The sequence below is a fragment of the Scomber japonicus genome, chromosome 20 (genome assembly GCF_027409825.1).
Source record: "Scomber japonicus isolate fScoJap1 chromosome 20, fScoJap1.pri, whole genome shotgun sequence".
Classification (NCBI taxonomy): Eukaryota; Metazoa; Chordata; class Actinopteri; order Scombriformes; family Scombridae; genus Scomber; species Scomber japonicus.
In genome coordinates, this window is record NC_070597.1 from 3,250,535 (window position 1) to 3,266,912 (window position 16,378).

Here is a 16,378-nt window from a genome sequence, read left to right on the forward strand (position 1 = left end):
CTTGAACCTTTGAGACGTACGAGAGGAAAGGGTACGAGGAGCTGAGTCAGCACCGCGTCTGAAATGTCTCTGCTTTAACAGCTGGACAGATTTATTTCACTAGTAAGAGGAGAGAGTGAAACCACACGGCTGAAACTATGAGAGAGAGTTTATCTGACAGTCTGACACACGTTCACATCAGAGGTCATCAAGAAAGAAATAGATTTTAATAAAAGATAGAAACACAACAAAGACTCATTTTCACAGTAGTCTCTAAACCCTCCTGTTGTCCTCAAGTTAAGGAAGGAAGGAAGGGAGGGAGGAGGGAAGGGAGGAGGGAAGAAGGAAAGGGAGGGAGGAAGGAAAGGAGGGAGGAAGGAAGGGAGAGAGGGAGGAAGAAGGAAGGAAAGGGAGGAAGCAAAGGAGGGAGGGAGAGAGGGAGAGAAGGAGGGAGGAAGGGAGGAAGGAAGGAGGGAGGGAGGGAGGAAGGAAGGGAGGAAGGAAGGAGGGAGGGAGGGAGGAAGGAAGGGAGGAAGCAAAGGAGGGAGGGAGAGAGGAGGGAGGGAGGAAGGGAAGAAAGATAGAACGGAAGAAGGAAGGAAGGGAGGAACGAAGGGAGGTAGGAGGGAGGGAGGAAGGGAAGAAAGATAGAAGGAAGGGAGGAAAGAAGGAAGGGAAGAGGGATGGAAGGAAGGTAGGAGGGAGGGAGGAAGGACAGAAGGAAAGGAGGAAGGAAGGAAGGAAAGAAGGAACAGTTGAAACAGACAGGGTCAATTTGACCCGGGAGGACGACAGGAAGCTCAAAGAAAGAAGATCTGAAAGTTTCATATGTTGAAGGGTTGAGAAAAAAATCCCACTACAGTGCTGATATAGTACTAATACTATAGTATAATACGCCTCACAGGGTTTTTCTTCATGCTCATCATATATATATTAAGACAGTTGACACACACACACACACACACACACACACACACACACACACACACACACACACACACACACACACACACACACACACACACTCGTACTGAGAGCATCACATCCAGTCCGCTCACTAATTGATCTGCTGTTTGTTTCTATTCACAAACAATTAGTGTGACATGTGCCGACTGCTGCTGGAGGACATCAGAGACAGAGACAGTCCTCTGTCACCATGGCAACAGCTGATGGAGCCGCTAGCAGCTAGTTTCACTTTTGTTGTTATAGGTGTTATAGGAAGGAAGGAAGGAAGGAAGGAAGGAAGGAAGGAAGGAAGGAAACATGGAATGAAGGCAGGTAGGAAGTAAGGAAGGAAGGAAGGAAGGAAACATGGAAAGAAGGCAGGTAGGAAGGAAGGAAGAAAGGCAGATAGGAAGGAAGGAAGGAAGGAAGGAAACATGGAAGGAAGGCAGGTAGGAAGGAAGGAAGGAAACATGGAAGGAAGGCAGGTAGGAAGGAATGAAGGAAAGAAGGAGGGAGGTAGAAAGGGAAATAGGAAGGGAGTAAGGAAGGAAAGACGGGCAGAGTAAAGAAGTAAGGGAGTAAGGTAGGGGGAGGAAAGACAGAGAAGGAGGGAGGGAGGAAAGGAAGGAAAGAAGGGAGGAAAGGAAGGAAAGAAGGAAGGAAGGAAGGAAGGCAGGTAGGAAGTAAGGAATGAAGGAAAGAAGGAAACATGGAAGGAAGGCAGGTAGGAAGGAAGGCAGGAAGGAAACATGGAAGGAAGGAAGGAAGGAAGGAAACATGAAAGGAAGGCAGGTAGGAAAGAAGGAAGGAAGGAAGGAAGGAAGGAAGGAAGAAAGGAAGGAAGGAAGGAAGGAAGGAAGGAAACATAGGTAGGAAGGATAAATAACACACACACCTGTATATCTGTATCTTATTCTGATGATTATATTTTCTATTTAATTAAGAAGAAGAAGAAAAAGTGACAGGTGCAAAACGTTGTGAACTAATCTCCACCAGCTGTTCACTCGACTGGTTCGAGCCGTCACTGCTGGTTCATTAGAAATTTAAATTAGAGAGCGGGAAATTAAATCAGAATTAAATCAGCCCCAATTTTAATTAAGATCCTTAAAAAATGTCAAAATGTCCGAATCATTCAAACACATGAACGACGTCACGCTGCTCCGACTTTAACTGCTGACGTCTACTTTAATAACACGAGAGGGTTACCTGTAGGAAGTGAAGTGTGTGTGTGTGTGTGTGTGTGTGTGTGTGTGTGTGGAAGGGAGGGAGGAAGGAAGGACAGATGGATGGATGGAAGGAAGGAAGGAAGGAATGAAGGAATGAAGGAAGGAGGGAGGGAGGTAGAAAGGGAAGAGGGAGGTAGAAAGGGAAATAGGACGGGAGGAAGGAAGGAAAGAAGGACAGAGGAAAGAAGGAAGGGAGTAAGGTAGAGGGAGGAAAGAAAGAGAAGGAGGGAGGGAAGGAAGGAAGGAAGGAAGGAAAGAAGGACAGAGGAAAGAAGGAAGTGAGTAAGGTAGATGGAGGAAAGAAAGAGAAGGAGGGAAGGAGGGAGGGAGGGAAGGAAGGAATGAAGGCAGGAAAGAAGGAATGAAGGAAGGAGGGAAAGGAAGGTAGGAAGGACAGATGAATGGAAGGAAGGAAGGAAGGAAGGAAGGAAAGTAGGGTAGCTAGGAAGGAAGGAAAGAAGGAAGGGAGGAAGGACAGATGGATGTAAGGAAGGAAGGACAGATGGCAGGAAGGAAGGAAGGAAGGAAGAAAGGAAAGAAGGAAGGAAACATAGAAGGTAGGTAAGAAGTGAAGTGTTTGCCATTGTGTGTGTGCATGTGTGTGTGTGTATATATGTGTGTGTGTGTGTGTGTGTGTGTATATATGTGTGTGTGTGTGCATCCTTCAAAAACAGAATCATTATCTAGTGTGAAACAGCAGCTCGGAGCCTCACAAGTGTTTTTCTGTCTCTGAGCGTTGAAGAGCTTGAGCCTGGAATGTGAAATATAAGCCGTCTCTCCCACACAATGAAATCTGTCACTCATTGTGTCTTTCATGGCTTTTCTGAGGAGTCTCAATCGCTGCTGACGCTCTCCGTTTCAATTAGACGGCCCGCTGCGGCTCAGACACACTGGAGAGGTTTGACAGAAGATGCAATCACCAAGACAAATAATCATAATCACACACAATAAGCTCACCAGGCACAACCGCTGAGAGCTCTTCAGGTGTTAGACCACACCGCCCAAAACCTCCTCAACCAAGATTACACACACAAGAAATAAAGAAATATATAAAGTGCTATTTTGACTTTGAGGAAGGAAGGAAGGAAGGAAGGAAGGAAGGAAGGAATGAAGGCAGGTAGGGAGGAAAAAAGGCAGATAGGAAGGAAGGAAGGAAGGAAGGAAGGAAGGAAAGAAAGAAGGAAACATGGAAGGAAGGTAGGTAGGAAGGAAAGAAGGAAGGAAGGAAGGAAGGAAGGATGGAAACATGGAATGAAGGCAGGAAGGAAGGAAGGAAGGAAAGAAGGTAGGTAGGTAGGTAGGAAGGTAGGTAGGTAGGTAGGTAGGTAGCTAGGTAGGTAGGTAGGTAGGTAGGTAGGTAGGAAGGTAGGATGGAAACATGGATGGAAGGAAGGAAGGAAGGAAGGAAAGAAGGAAGGAAGGAAGGAAGGAAGGAAGGCAGGTAGGAAGGATAAATCACACACAATAAGCTCACCAGGCACAACCGCTGAGAGCTCTTCAGGTGTTAGACCACACCGCCCAAAACCTCCTCAACCAAGATTACACACACAAGAAATATATAAATATATAAATAAATATATAAATAAATATATAAATAAATATATAAATAAATAAAGTGCTATTTTGACTTTGGTTGATGTTATAGGAAGGAAGGAAGGAAGGAAGGAAGGAAATAAGGAAGGAAGGCAGGTTGGAAGGAAAGAAGGAAGGAAGGCAGGTTGGAAGAAAGGGAGGAAGGAAGGAAGGAAACATGGAAGGCAGATAGGAAGGAAGGAAGGAAGGAAGGAAGGAAGGCAGGTATTAAGAAAGGCAGATAGGAAGGAAGGAAGAAAGGTAGAAAGGAAGGAAGGAAACATGGAAAGAAGGCAGGTAGGAAGGAAGGAAGGAAAGAAACATGGAAGGAAGGAAGGAAGGCAGATAGGAAGGAAGGCAGGTAGGAAGGAAAGACGGAAGGAAGGAAGGCAGGTAGGGAGGAAGGAAGAAAGGCAGATAGGAAGGAAGGAAGGAAGGAAACATGGAAGAAAGGCAGATAGGAAGGAAGGAAACATGGAAGGAAGGCAGGTAGGAAGGAAGGAAGAAAGGCAGATAGGAAGGAAGGAAGGAAACATGGAAGGAAGGCAGGTAGGAAGGAAGGCAGGAAGGAAAGAAGGAAGGAAGGAAGGAAACATGGAAGGCAGGCAGGTAGGAAGGAAACATGGAAGGAAGGCAGGTAGGAAGGAAACATGGAAGGAAGGAAGGTAGGAAGGATATATCTGTATACAAAAGAAATAAATATATAATCATGAGTTAGATTTTATTTTATTTGGTGTAAAAGCTTGTGAGTCGAGCCGTGTGTTGATTCCATAAATAAAAAGAAGGTTTTAACGAGCCGCTGCGGACGCCATGACGACGGCTTTTTATGATTAAAATCAACACCTGGACTTTTATTTTCTTCTGTAAAAGACACCGTTTATAACCATCCCATAATTCTCTTTATTTCTAAAACATATATTTTATCACACAGGTCAGCTGGTTTCAGAGAGACGTGAGATGAAATTACTAACTGGGAAATTAAAGAAAGTTTAAAAGGTTTACTGAATTATTTGGTCTTCATTTTCTCTCTCTGTATGAATGCTTTCCAGGTGTTATAGCAACGCCCACGTCCCTCCAAAATAAAAGACCGCTGAGATACAAATCCCTCTATGCTGGAAGTCCAGATCAAGGAAGGAAGGAAGAAAGGAAGGAAGAAAGGAAGGAAGGAAGGAAGGAACAAACTTACGAACAAACAAAAAAAAATCAAGAAGGAAGGACAGATGGCAGGAAGGAAGGAAGGTTGGAAGGGAGGAAGGAAGGAAGGAAGGAAGGAAGGAATGCAGGAAGGACAGATGGAGGGAGGGAATGAAGGATTCTGTTTCCTGCCTGTCTGTCTTCCTGTCTGTCTGCCTGTCTGTCTTGCTGTCTGTCTTCCTGTTTCCTCTCTGTCTTCCTGTCTGTCTGTCTTCCTGTTTCCTGTCTGTCTGCCTGTCTGTCTGTCTTCCTGTCTGTCTTCCTGTCTGTCTTCCTGTCTATCTGCCTGTCTGTCTTCCTGTCTTTCTTCCTATCTATCTTCCTGTCTGTCTTCCTGTTTCCTGTCTGTCTGTCTTCCTGTCTGCCTGTCTTCCTATTTCCTGTCTGTCTTCCTGTCTTTCTTCCTGTCTGTCTGTCTTCCTGTTTTCTGTCTGCCTGTCTGTCTTCCTGTTTCCTGTCTGTCTTCCTGTCTGCCTCTCTGTCTCTCTCTCTCTCTCTTTCTTTATATTTCCATCTTCACATCTCCGGTACACGCTGCATAATAACGCTCTTTGTGCATATAATACACGATTCATCCTGTTTTCATCAGCCTGCTGCATGTTCACCATGTTCACCCGTGTTCACCACGTTCACAAGAGAATAAATAATACAAACGCTCGACAGTTATCTCTCAAATTACCCAACAGTCCAATCTCTTTATACAAGAGAGACGACCGAACGCTGAAAACCTCCCAGGAGACACTTCACCGAGACAAACACCTTCAATCCAACGATCAATACTGAGGCTGCTCTAATGGGACAATATGTATCTATACTGGCATTACAGTATTATACATAAAAGAGAGACTTCCTCTGAAAGCTATTAAGGTATTTATCCTCTCTGCAGAAATTATCCGGAGGAAGGAAAGAAGGAAGGGAGGAGAGAAGGAGGGAGGGAGAAAGAATAGAAGGAAGGAAGGAAGGACGGAGGAAGGAAAGAAGGAAGGGAGGAGAAAAAGAGGGAGGGAGGAAGGACAGATGGAAGGAAGGAAGGAAGGAAGGAAGGAAGGAAGGAAGGAAGGAAGGAAGGAAGGAAGGAAGGAAGGATATTTTGGGATATTTACAGAAGTTACCAAATATAAAGGGTTAAAATCAGTTAGAGAGTGAAGCAGGGAGCAGCTGTCCATAGGTTGGCAGGGTTTTGATGTTTAGTGTGCTGAACACGGTGAACTGAAGGAAATGAAGCCTCATTTTCTAAAATCCAGTCATGTTCTGCTGCCCTGTAGCTTTTGATCTGAGGAAACATTTCAGCAAGGTGTCTTTTTTTAGAGACAATTACGGAAAGGAAGGAAGGAAGGAAGGAAAAAAAAATCAATCAAGAGCAAGAAGAAGAAGAAGAAGAAACTCTGACCAGAATGTAAAAAATGCATCTGGCACTTCTTCTGTTTTTTGGCAGCATGTGAAATCCAATTAAAACGCTGTCGGTTACATTTCAACGTCACCTCCTTCAGAACTGAGGATAGAAATGTGCTTCCACTTTTCTTTATGTCTTTGTCGTGCAACCGTAAAACAAAAAAAGTGGAGAATGAGTTTTTCTAGCATCTACAGTGACTTGGATTTGTTGGATTTGAGCTTTTCCCCACCAGCCACAGACTTCAATTTAGGGAAGGAGGAAGGAAGGAAGGAAGGAGGGAGGGAGGGAGGGAGGGAGGGAGAAAGGAAGAGAGGAAGGACAGAGGAAAGAAGGAAGGTAGGAGGGAGGGAGGGAGAAAGGAGAGAGGGAGGAAGGAAGGAAGGAGGGAAGGAAAGAAGACGGGAGAGAGGAAGGGAGGAGGGAAGGAAAGAAAGAAAGAGAGAAGGAAGGAGGGAGGGAGGGAGGGAGGGAGGAAAGAAGGAAGGAAGGAAGGTAGGTAGGTAAAGAGGAAGGACAGACAGAAGGAAGGGAGGAAGGTAGCGGGGAGGAAATAGAAAGAAGGAGGGAGGACGTCACCTTCTTCAGAACTGAGGATAGAAATGTGCTTCCACTTTTCTTTATGTCTTTATGTCGTGCAACCGTAAAACTAAAAAAGTGGAGAATGAGTTTTTCTAGCATCCACTATGACTTGGATTTGTTGGATTTGAGCTTAGGAAAGGAGGAAGGAAGGGAGGAAGGAAGGAAGGAAGGAAGGAAGGTAGGAGGGAGGGAGGGAGAAAGGAAAAGAGGAAGAGAGGAAGGACAGAGAGAAGGACAGAGGAGAGAAGGAAGGGAGGAAGGTAGGAGGGAGGGAGAAAGGAAAAGAGTAAGAGAGGAAGGACAGAGAGAAGGACAGAGGAAAGAAAGAAGGGAGGAAGGTAGGGGGAGGAAAGAGAGAGAAGGAGGGAGGAAGGAAAGGAAGGGAAGGAAAGAAGGCGGGAGAGAGGAAGGGAGGAGGGAAGGAAAGAAGGTGGGAGAGAGGAAGGGAGGGAGGAAAGGAAAGAAAGAAAGAGAGAAGGAAGGAGGGAAGGAGGGAGGGAGGGAGGGAGGGAGGGAGAGAGGGAGGAAAGAAGGAAGGAAGGAAGGAAGGTAGGTAAAGAGGAAGGACAGACAGAAGGAAGGGAGGAAGGTAGCGGGGAGGAAAGAGAAAGAAGGAGGGAGGGAGGAAGGAGGGAGGGAGAGAGGAAGGAAGCAAGGAAGTAAAGAAGGAAGGAAGGAAGGTAGGTAAAGAGGAAGGACGGACAGAAGGAAGGGAGGAAGGTAGCGGGGAGGAAAGAGAAAGAAGGAGGGAGGGTGTCACCTTCTTCAGAACTGAGGATAGAAATGTGCTTCCACTTTTCTTTATGTCTTTGTCGTGCAACCGTAAAACAAAAAAAGTGGAGAATGAGTTTTTCTAGCATCCACTATGACTTGGATTTGCTACAGACTTCAACTTAGGGAAGGAGGAAGGGAGGGAGGAAGGAAGGTAGGAGGGAGGGAGAAAGGAAAAGAGGAAGAGAGGAAGGACAGAGAGAAGGACTGAGGAAAGAAGGAAGGGAGGAAGGTAGGGGGGAGGAAAGAGAGAGAAGGAGAGAGGGAGGAAAGGAAGGGAAGGAAGGAAGGAAAGAAGGAAGGAAGGAAGGTAGGAGGGAGGGAGGGAGAAAGGAAAAGAGGAAGAGAGGAAGGACAGAGAGCAGGACAGAGGAAAGGAGGAAGGTAGGAGGGAGGGAGGGAGGGAGAAAGGAAAAGAGGAAGAGAGGAAGGACAGAGAAAAGGACAGAGGAAAGAAGGAAGGGAGGAAGGTAGGGGGAAGGAAAGAGAGAGAAGGAGAGAGGAAGGAAAGGAAGGGAAGGAAGGAAGGAAGGAAGGAAGGAGGGAAGGAAAGAAGACGGGAGGGAGGAAGGAAGGGAGGAAAGGAAAGAAAGAAAGAGAAGGAGGGAGGGAGGGAGGGAGGAAGGAAAGGAAAGGAAAGGAAAGAAGGGAGGAAGGAAGGAAGGTAGGTAGGTAAAGAGGAAGGACAGACAGAAGGAAGGGAGGAAAGAGAAAGAAGGAGGGAGGGAGGAAGGAGGGACGGAGAGAGGAAGGAAGCAAGGAAGGAGGGAAGGAAAGAAGGACAGAAGGAAGGACTATAACTATAAAACAATGAGTTTTTCTAGCATCCACTATGACTTGGATTTGTTGGATTTGAGCTTTTCCCTACCAGCCACAGACTTCAACTTAGGGAAGGAGGAAGGAAGGAAGGAAGGAAGGAAGGAAAGGAAAGAAAAGTAAGAGAGAAGGAGGGAAGGATTTGTTGGATTTGAGCTTTTCCCCACCAGCCACAGACTTCATTAAGAGTATTTCCCGTGCGTAGCGTGGAGCTGCTGGTATTTCCCGTGCGTAGCGTGGAGCTGCTGGTGTTTCCCGACCGCGTAGTGTGGAGCTGCTGGTGTTTCCCGTGCGTAGCGTGGAGCTGCTGGTGTTTCCCGTGCGTAGCGTGGAGCTGCTGGTGTTTCCCGTGCGTAGCGTGGAGCTGCTGGTGTTTCCCGTGCGTAGCGTGGAGCTGCTGGTGTTTCCCGACCGCGTAGCGTGGAGCTGCTGGTGTTTCCCGTGCGTAGCGTGGAGCTGCTGGTGTTTCCCGTGCGTAGCGTGGAGCTGCTGGTGTTTCCCGTGCGTAGCGTGGAGCTGCTGGTGTTTCCCGTGCGTAGCGTGGAGCTGCTGGTGTTTCCCGTGCGTAGCGTGGAGCTTGGAGCTGCTGGTATTTCCCGTGCGTAGCGTGGAGCTGCTGGTGTTTCCCGTGCGTAGCGTGGAGCTGCTGGTGGTGTTTCCCGTGCGTAGCGTGGAGCTGCTGGTGTTTCCCGTGCGTAGCGTGGAGCTGCTGGTGTTTCCCGTGCGTAGCGTGGAGCTGCTGGTGTTTCCCGTGCGTAGCGTGGAGCTGCTGGTGTTTCCCGTGTGTAGCGTGGAGCTGCTGGTGTTTCCCGTGCGTAGCGTGGAGCTGCTGGTATTTCCCGTGCGTAGCGTGGAGCTGCTGGTGTTTCCCGTGCGTAGCGTGGAGCTGCTGGTGTTTCCCGTGCGTAGCGTAGGGTGGAGCTGCTGGTATTTCCCGTGCGTAGCGTGGAGCTGCTGGTATTTCCCGTGCGTAGCGCGGAGCTGCTGGTGTTTCCCGTGCGTAGCGCGGAGCTGCTGGTGTTTCCCGTGCGTAGCGTGGAGCTGCTGGTGTTTCCCGTGCGTAGCGCGGAGCTGCTGGTGTTTCCCGTGCGTAGCGTGGAGCTGCTGGTATTTCCCGTGCGTAGCGCGGAGCTGCTGGTGTTTCCCGTGCGTAGCGCGGAGCTGCTGGTGTTTCCCGTGCGTAGCGTGGAGCTGCTGGTGTTTCCCGTGCGTAGCGTGGAGCTGCTGGTATTTCCCGTGCGTAGCGTGGAGCTGCTGGTGTTTCCCGTGCGTAGCGTGGAGCTGCTGGTGTTTCCCGTGCGTAGCGTAGGGTGGAGCTGCTGGTATTTCCCGTGCGTAGCGTGGAGCTGCTGGTATTTCCCGTGCGTAGCGCGGAGCTGCTGGTGTTTCCCGTGCGTAGCGCGGAGCTGCTGGTGTTTCCCGTGCGTAGCGCGGAGCTGCTGGTATTTCCCGTGCGTAGCGCGGAGCTGCTGGTGTTTCCCGTGCGTAGCGCGGAGCTGCTGGTGTTTCCCGTGCGTAGCGCGGAGCTGCTGGTGTTTCCCGTGCGTAGCGCGGAGCTGCTGGTGTTTCCCGTGCGTAGCGTGGAGCTGCTGGTGTTTCCCGTGCGTAGCGTGGAGCTGCTGGTATTTCCCGTGCGTAGCGTGGAGCTGCTGGTGTTTCCCGTGCGTAGCGTGGAGCTGCTGGTATTTCCCGTGCGTAGCGTGGAGCTGCTGGTGTTTCCCGTGCGTAGCGTGGAGCTGCTGGTGTTTCCCGTGCGTAGCGTGGAGCTGCTGGTGTTTCCCGTGCGTAGCGTGGAGCTGCTGGTGTTTCCCGTGCGTAGCGTGGAGCTGCTGGTGTTTCCCGACCGCGTACGAGCCTCCAGAGACCGTAAACAGATTGAAGGCATTCGTGGATACTGACTGACTGAGTGTGGATGATGTGTGGGGACTCAAACCCCCGAGGCTTTCACTGGTGGTGACATTATATGAAACGTTTGAGCAGCATGCCGCCTGTGTGACTCAACCCACCCCCCCCCTGCGGAGATGATCTGTGACTCATTAGTCATGTTTGTCATGGGCGACTTGCATAACTGAGCTAACACCGAGAGTGGAGGATCATACATCATGTGTCTGAGTAATATCTGCCCTTTCATGTGAGACAACATTTTCTTCTCCTCCTCTACTGTATGTTTAGAGATGTTGGATTTACATATTAAGTCAGTAAAGCTAAAGGTCATAAACATGGAGATATAAGAGTGTCACGGCTCCAGCTGCTCTGCTGTTTCTAGAAGTTCCTTCTTTCCTTTCCTCCCTTCCTCCCTCCCTCCCTCCCCCCTCCCTCCTTTCCTTCCCTCCTTCCTCCCTCCTTTCCTTTCCTTCCTTCTTCCCTCCCTCCTCCCTCCTTTCCTTCCTTCTTCCCTCCCTCCTACCTTCCTTCCATCCTTCTTCCCTTATTTTTATTGCTCAGAAATCTATCTTTTTTCCTTTTTTTAGGATCGAAATAATGTACATTTCATAGTTTTCAAAAGTCACAAAGTTGTTCTTTTAAAGTTGCAATACACCACATTCAGCCACTAGGTGTCACACTTAAGCACCAACATCTCACACCAAATCCTTTGAGGGTTAAAAAAAAAAGAAAGAAGAAAACTCAAAACTCAGATCTAATCATAGACTGTATAAAAGAAATGGACGTAACATTCGTGACGTCACCCATTGGTTTGTGGACTGCTGCTCGGAAGCCAATAGTTTCGAATCTAGGCAGCGCCATCTTGAAAATTTCAGGTGCATGCTGGGAAAAATACACGGATTCTACTTATGTGGGCATGATGTGGGACCATGGGCGGAGCGGGGAGGTTGCTATGGTTGCGAGGGCTGGATCTGGAGGACATTGGTCAATCAACCTGTCAATCAGGACGTAGCCACGCCCTAATGCATACCCTGCTTTATCGTCACATATAAAATCAGGGAGGCCAAAATGTCCCAAATGAACATCATACTGCATTGAAGAAGGCTTTAAACTAGCGATTGAGACCATAAACACATTTTGAAAACGTTTACTGAGGTTAGAAATCAAGTGAGAAGTTGGTGAATTCTCCATTGACTTGTATAGAGACGGTCGCCCCCTGGTGGCCTTTTGATAGAATGCAGCTCTAAGTTACTTCCTGGTTGGCCTCATTTCAGAGGACCAGAACTCAAATTCATGTGAGAAAAAATGTTCTTCTCCTCCTCTAGTGTATGTTTTGAGATGTTGGATTTACATATTAAGTCAGTAAAGCTAAAGGTCATAAACATGGAGATATAAGAGTGCTACGGCTCCAGCTGCTCTGCCGTTTCTATATACAGACACCATTTGTGTATGTGTCAATGGTCTCTCTGCAAGCCCTCCATTATTATCTGAGAGATCACATTCATCGCTCATGGGTCAAATAAATATACATTATTTCACTCAAACGCCAAAAAAGAAGTATGATGGCCACTTTCACATGCCGCCGCTCTCGAGGAATTTACATAGGAAGAGCTGGAATAGCAGTAATTACTCATTAAAGCGAAGCCTGGTTTGTAAGCACACCTGCCAGCTTCTACCGCAAAAAAAGCAGGATGAAAATATGAGTGAACCTTTGACACCTGCAGCATCTGCTGTGCGAGGGATACTGGCAGAGGGAAATGTGTACTGGGTGGAGGTGATATCCATCCGCCCACTTCAAGTCAACCAAGAGTGTGTGAGAGTGTGTGAGAGTGTGTGTAAAGTGTGTTAAAGGAAAAAATATGCATGAACGTATATCTGTTAAAGCAAGTCTGCTGTCCTCGAGTCAAGGAAGGAAGGAAGGGAGAAGGAAGGGAGGAAGGGAGAAGGAAGGGAAAGGAAAGGAGGAAGGGAGAAGGAAGGGAAAGGAAAGAAGGAAGGGAGGAAAGGAAGAAAAGAAAGGAGGGAGGAAGGAAGGTAGGAAAGGAGGGAGGAAGGAAGGGAAGAAAGGAAGGGAGGAAGGAAAGGAAGGATGGATGGATGGAAAGGAAGGATATAACAGAGGAAAAAGGAAGGCAGGAAGGCAGGAAGGAAGGGAGGAAAGGAAGAAGGAAGGGAGGAAGGAAGGATGGAACGGAGGAAGAAGGAAGGGAGGAAGGAAGGGAGGAAGACGGAAGGGAGGAAAGGAAGGAAGGAAGGAAGGAAAACAGGAAGGATGTAAAGAAAGACAGAGAAAGAAGGAAGGGAGGAAGGTGGGGAGAGGAAAGAGAGAGAAGGAGGGAGGGAGGAAGGAATGAAAGGAAGGAAAGAAGGCGAGAGGAAAGAAGGATGGGAGGAGGAAAGAAAGAGAAGGAGGGAGGGAGGAAGGAAGGAGGGAGAGAGAGAGAGAGAGAGAGAGGAAGGAAGGAAGGAGGGAAGGAAAAAAGGACAGACGTAAGGAAGGAAGGGAGGAAAGAAGGAATAGTCAAAACAGACGGGGTCATGAGTCTGTTTCAGTGTCTCTGCATCGTGTTGAGATTATTACTGCAGCTCTTCTTCTTCTCTCTCTCTCTTCTTCTACTGCTCTCTCTTCTCTCTCTTCTTCTTCTCTTCCCTCTCTTCCTGTCTTCATTGTCTCAGCAGCGTGTAGAAGTGATGTCATGTTACGTTACGTTCTGCCATTTGGAATAAATGACTTTTAAATTGTATTGCATGGTAGGGCAGTAACACTAACACGCCTCCTCTTCTCTCCCAGGCTTCTAGCAAACAATGATTCATGAAAGTTGACTTGTACTGTTCTACTGCCGACTGTTTCTGAGAGGTTAATAAATCAGGAGAGGCGAGGCGGGGGGGGTGGGGGTGGGGGGGTAGGCGAGGGGGCCGCACCCTCCGAGCCTCGCCGAGGTGATGACTCCATCTAGCTGATAATTGCACAGTTTAACCGGCGGGGCATGTTCGGGATAATTGGGAGCGCTTGCCTGCTAAACGGCGGCGGCTAAAGCAGAGAGGTAATTCTTGCAATGTATTCTTCAAGGTGTAATCACTTTCATCTCATTTGGTGGAGGTGAGAACGACCCGGCTTGTTGTTCCCGCGGCAACATCGTGTAAACACAAATGAAAGTGAGCCTCGGGCAAAAAAAAAAAAAACACACTAGGATAACATGGAGGTTTATCTTCTCCACATCTCAGTCTGTTTCATCTGTGTTATCTGCTGGAGGGAGGAGGGAAAGGGAGGAAAGGAGGGAGGGAATGAAGATGGAAGGAAAGGAGGGGAGGGAGGAAAGAAGGAAGGAAGGAGGGGAGGGAGGGAAGGAAGGTGGGATAACATGGAGGTTTATCTTCTCCACATCTCAGTCTGTTTCATCTGTATTATCTGCTGGAGGGAGGAGGGAAAGGGAGGAAAGGAGGGAGGGAAGGAAGGAAAGGAGGGAGGCAGAAGGAAGGAGAGGAGGGAGGGAGGAAGAAGGAAGTAAAGGCGGGAGGGAGGAGGATGGAAGGAAGGAAAAAAGGAGGGAGGAAGAAGGAAGGAAAGGAGGGAGGGAGGAAGAAGGCAGGAAGGGAAAGGAGGAAGGAAGGAAGAAAGGAAGGAGGGAGGAAGAAGGAAGGAAAGGAGGAAGGGAGGAAGAAGGAAGGAAGGGAAAGGAGGAAAGGAGGAAGGAAGGAAGGAAGGAAGGAAGGAAGGAAGGAAGGAAGGAAGGAAGGAAGGAAGGAAGGGCAACTAAACTGTGATAACATGGAGGTTTATCTTATCTGTATTATCTTGTCTGCTGGCTCCAGCTTTGATATCACAGAGTCATCAAAACACTACTTTTCTTTTTTTGTTTTTTTTCACACTAATTAATCCTCGGAATATTAATCTAGCGTGCACGGTGCTCACGTGCACGGTGCTCGTACTACGGAGGGGAATCCAGGTCAGCCACATGTGAGCTACTCCAGCTCTACACTAGAAAACATTCTGTTCTCTTCACACAAAGAAACTGATGATTAAACCTTTAACTTTGGTCATTTAGGAAGGAAGAGGAAAGAAGAGGAAGGAAGAGGAAGGAGGGAAGGAAGGGAAGGAAAGAAGGACAGATGGAAGGAAGGAAGGGAAGAAAGAGGGAGGGAGGAAGGAAGGATCCTTCTGTCCTTCCTCCTTCCTTCTTTCCTCCGTCCTTCCTTTAATTCCTCCATCCCCCTTCCTTCCTTCCTTCCTCCATTCCCCTTTCTTCCTTCCTTCTGTCCTTCTTTCCCTCCTTTTTTCCTTCTCTCCTTTCCCCCTCCCTCCTTTCCTTCCTTCCTTTCCTCCCTTTATTCCTCCCTTCCTTCCTTCCTCCCTTCCCTCCTCCCCCTACTCCTCCCTTCCTTCCTTCCTTCCTTCCTCCCTTCCCTCCTCCCCCTACTCCTCCCTTCCTTCCTTCCTCCCTTCCATCCTCCCCCTACTCCTTCCTACTTTCCTCCCTTCCTTCTTTCATTCTTCCCTTCCCCCCTCCCTCCTTTCCTTCTTTCATTCCTCCCTTCCCTCCTTCCCTCCTCCCTTCCTTCCTCCCTCCCTCTTTTCCTTGACTCGAGGACAACAGGAGGGTTATATCCTCACTTTTTCACTTCCATCAGCATGTTTTTGGATTTTCTTCCCTCCTTTTTTTTGCAGTGTGGGATTCAAAGCTCCCATCTTCCACCTGCCACATCCTCCACATCAGTGTGCAGCGTGTGAAAGGAAGTAGGTTCATCCGTCATCACGTCTCCTGAATGCAGCAGCCTGTCTCATTTAGCTCACTTACTGACTTCACACATGCATAGAAAGCTTCCAGAGACCCAGAGGAGACTGAGTGTGTTCCTTTAAGTGTGTGTAGGAGGAAGAGCTGCAACACTTTTACATTTATTTCTGTCAAAACTGCAAAAATATGTTGAACACCGAACCCTCTGACCCTCTGACCCGTCTTCCAGCTGCACGGCTTCATCATCTGCTGCCTGAACTTGTGTGTTTTTAGGAGTTGGTCCATCTGGCTCATTTAAATAACAGGAAGTCATCCACCAACACTAAAACTTCTGACTTCACTTCTGTTTGGGATCAAATTCACTAATTACAAGCTTAGAGGGAGTGAACATGAATAGTATTTAACCTTCCCTGCTTCCTTCCTTCCTTTCCTCCCTCCTTCCTTCTCTTTCTTTCCTCCCCCTAGCTTACTCCCTTCCTTATTTCCTCTGTCCTTTTTTCTTCCTTCCTTCCTCCCTTCCTTCCTTCTCTTTCCTCCCTCCCTACTTTCCTTCCCCCTTCCTCTTTTCCTTCCCCCTTCCTCTTTTCCTTTCTCCTTCCCTCCCTCCTTCCTTTCCTTCTTCCCTTCCTTCCTTCTTCCTACCTTCCTTCCTTCCTCCCTCCCTTCCTTCCTTCCTCCCTCCTTCCTTCTCTCTTTCTTTCTTCCCCCCTACCTTCCTTCTTACCTCTGTCCTTCCTTCCTTTCCTTTCCTCCCTTCCTTCCTTCCTTCCTTCCTTCCTTCCTTTCCTCCTTCCCTTCCTCCCACCTTTCCTCCCTTCCATCTTCCTTCCTTTCCTCCTTCCCTTCCTCCCACCTTTCCTCCCTTCCTTCTTCCTTCCTTCCTTCCCTCCTTCCTTCCTCCCCTCTCTCCCTCCTTTCCTTCCCTTCCTTCCTTCCTTCCTTCTTCCTTATTTGAAAGGCCATACTGCATTAGAACTAGTGGAGCAGTTTTCCAGTCATGCTCATATGTTCCAGGCTGCTGGTTCTTTCTTTATTTATTTATTTATTTATTTATTTATTTATTTATTTATTTATTTCTGATCCTCCCAGCAGGATTATTATTTTTGATTCAAACAGAAAGGCCTTGTTAATGTGTCTGGATAGCGGAGCGTCTTTATTTAACGGTGATGACACGCTCGGCAGCGCCAACAAGCAACGGATCAGAGGCTCCACACAGCCCCCCCGACACGTCTACTAACATGTGACACATTCACACACTGACACATCTACTGCTGGGATTCTTCAAA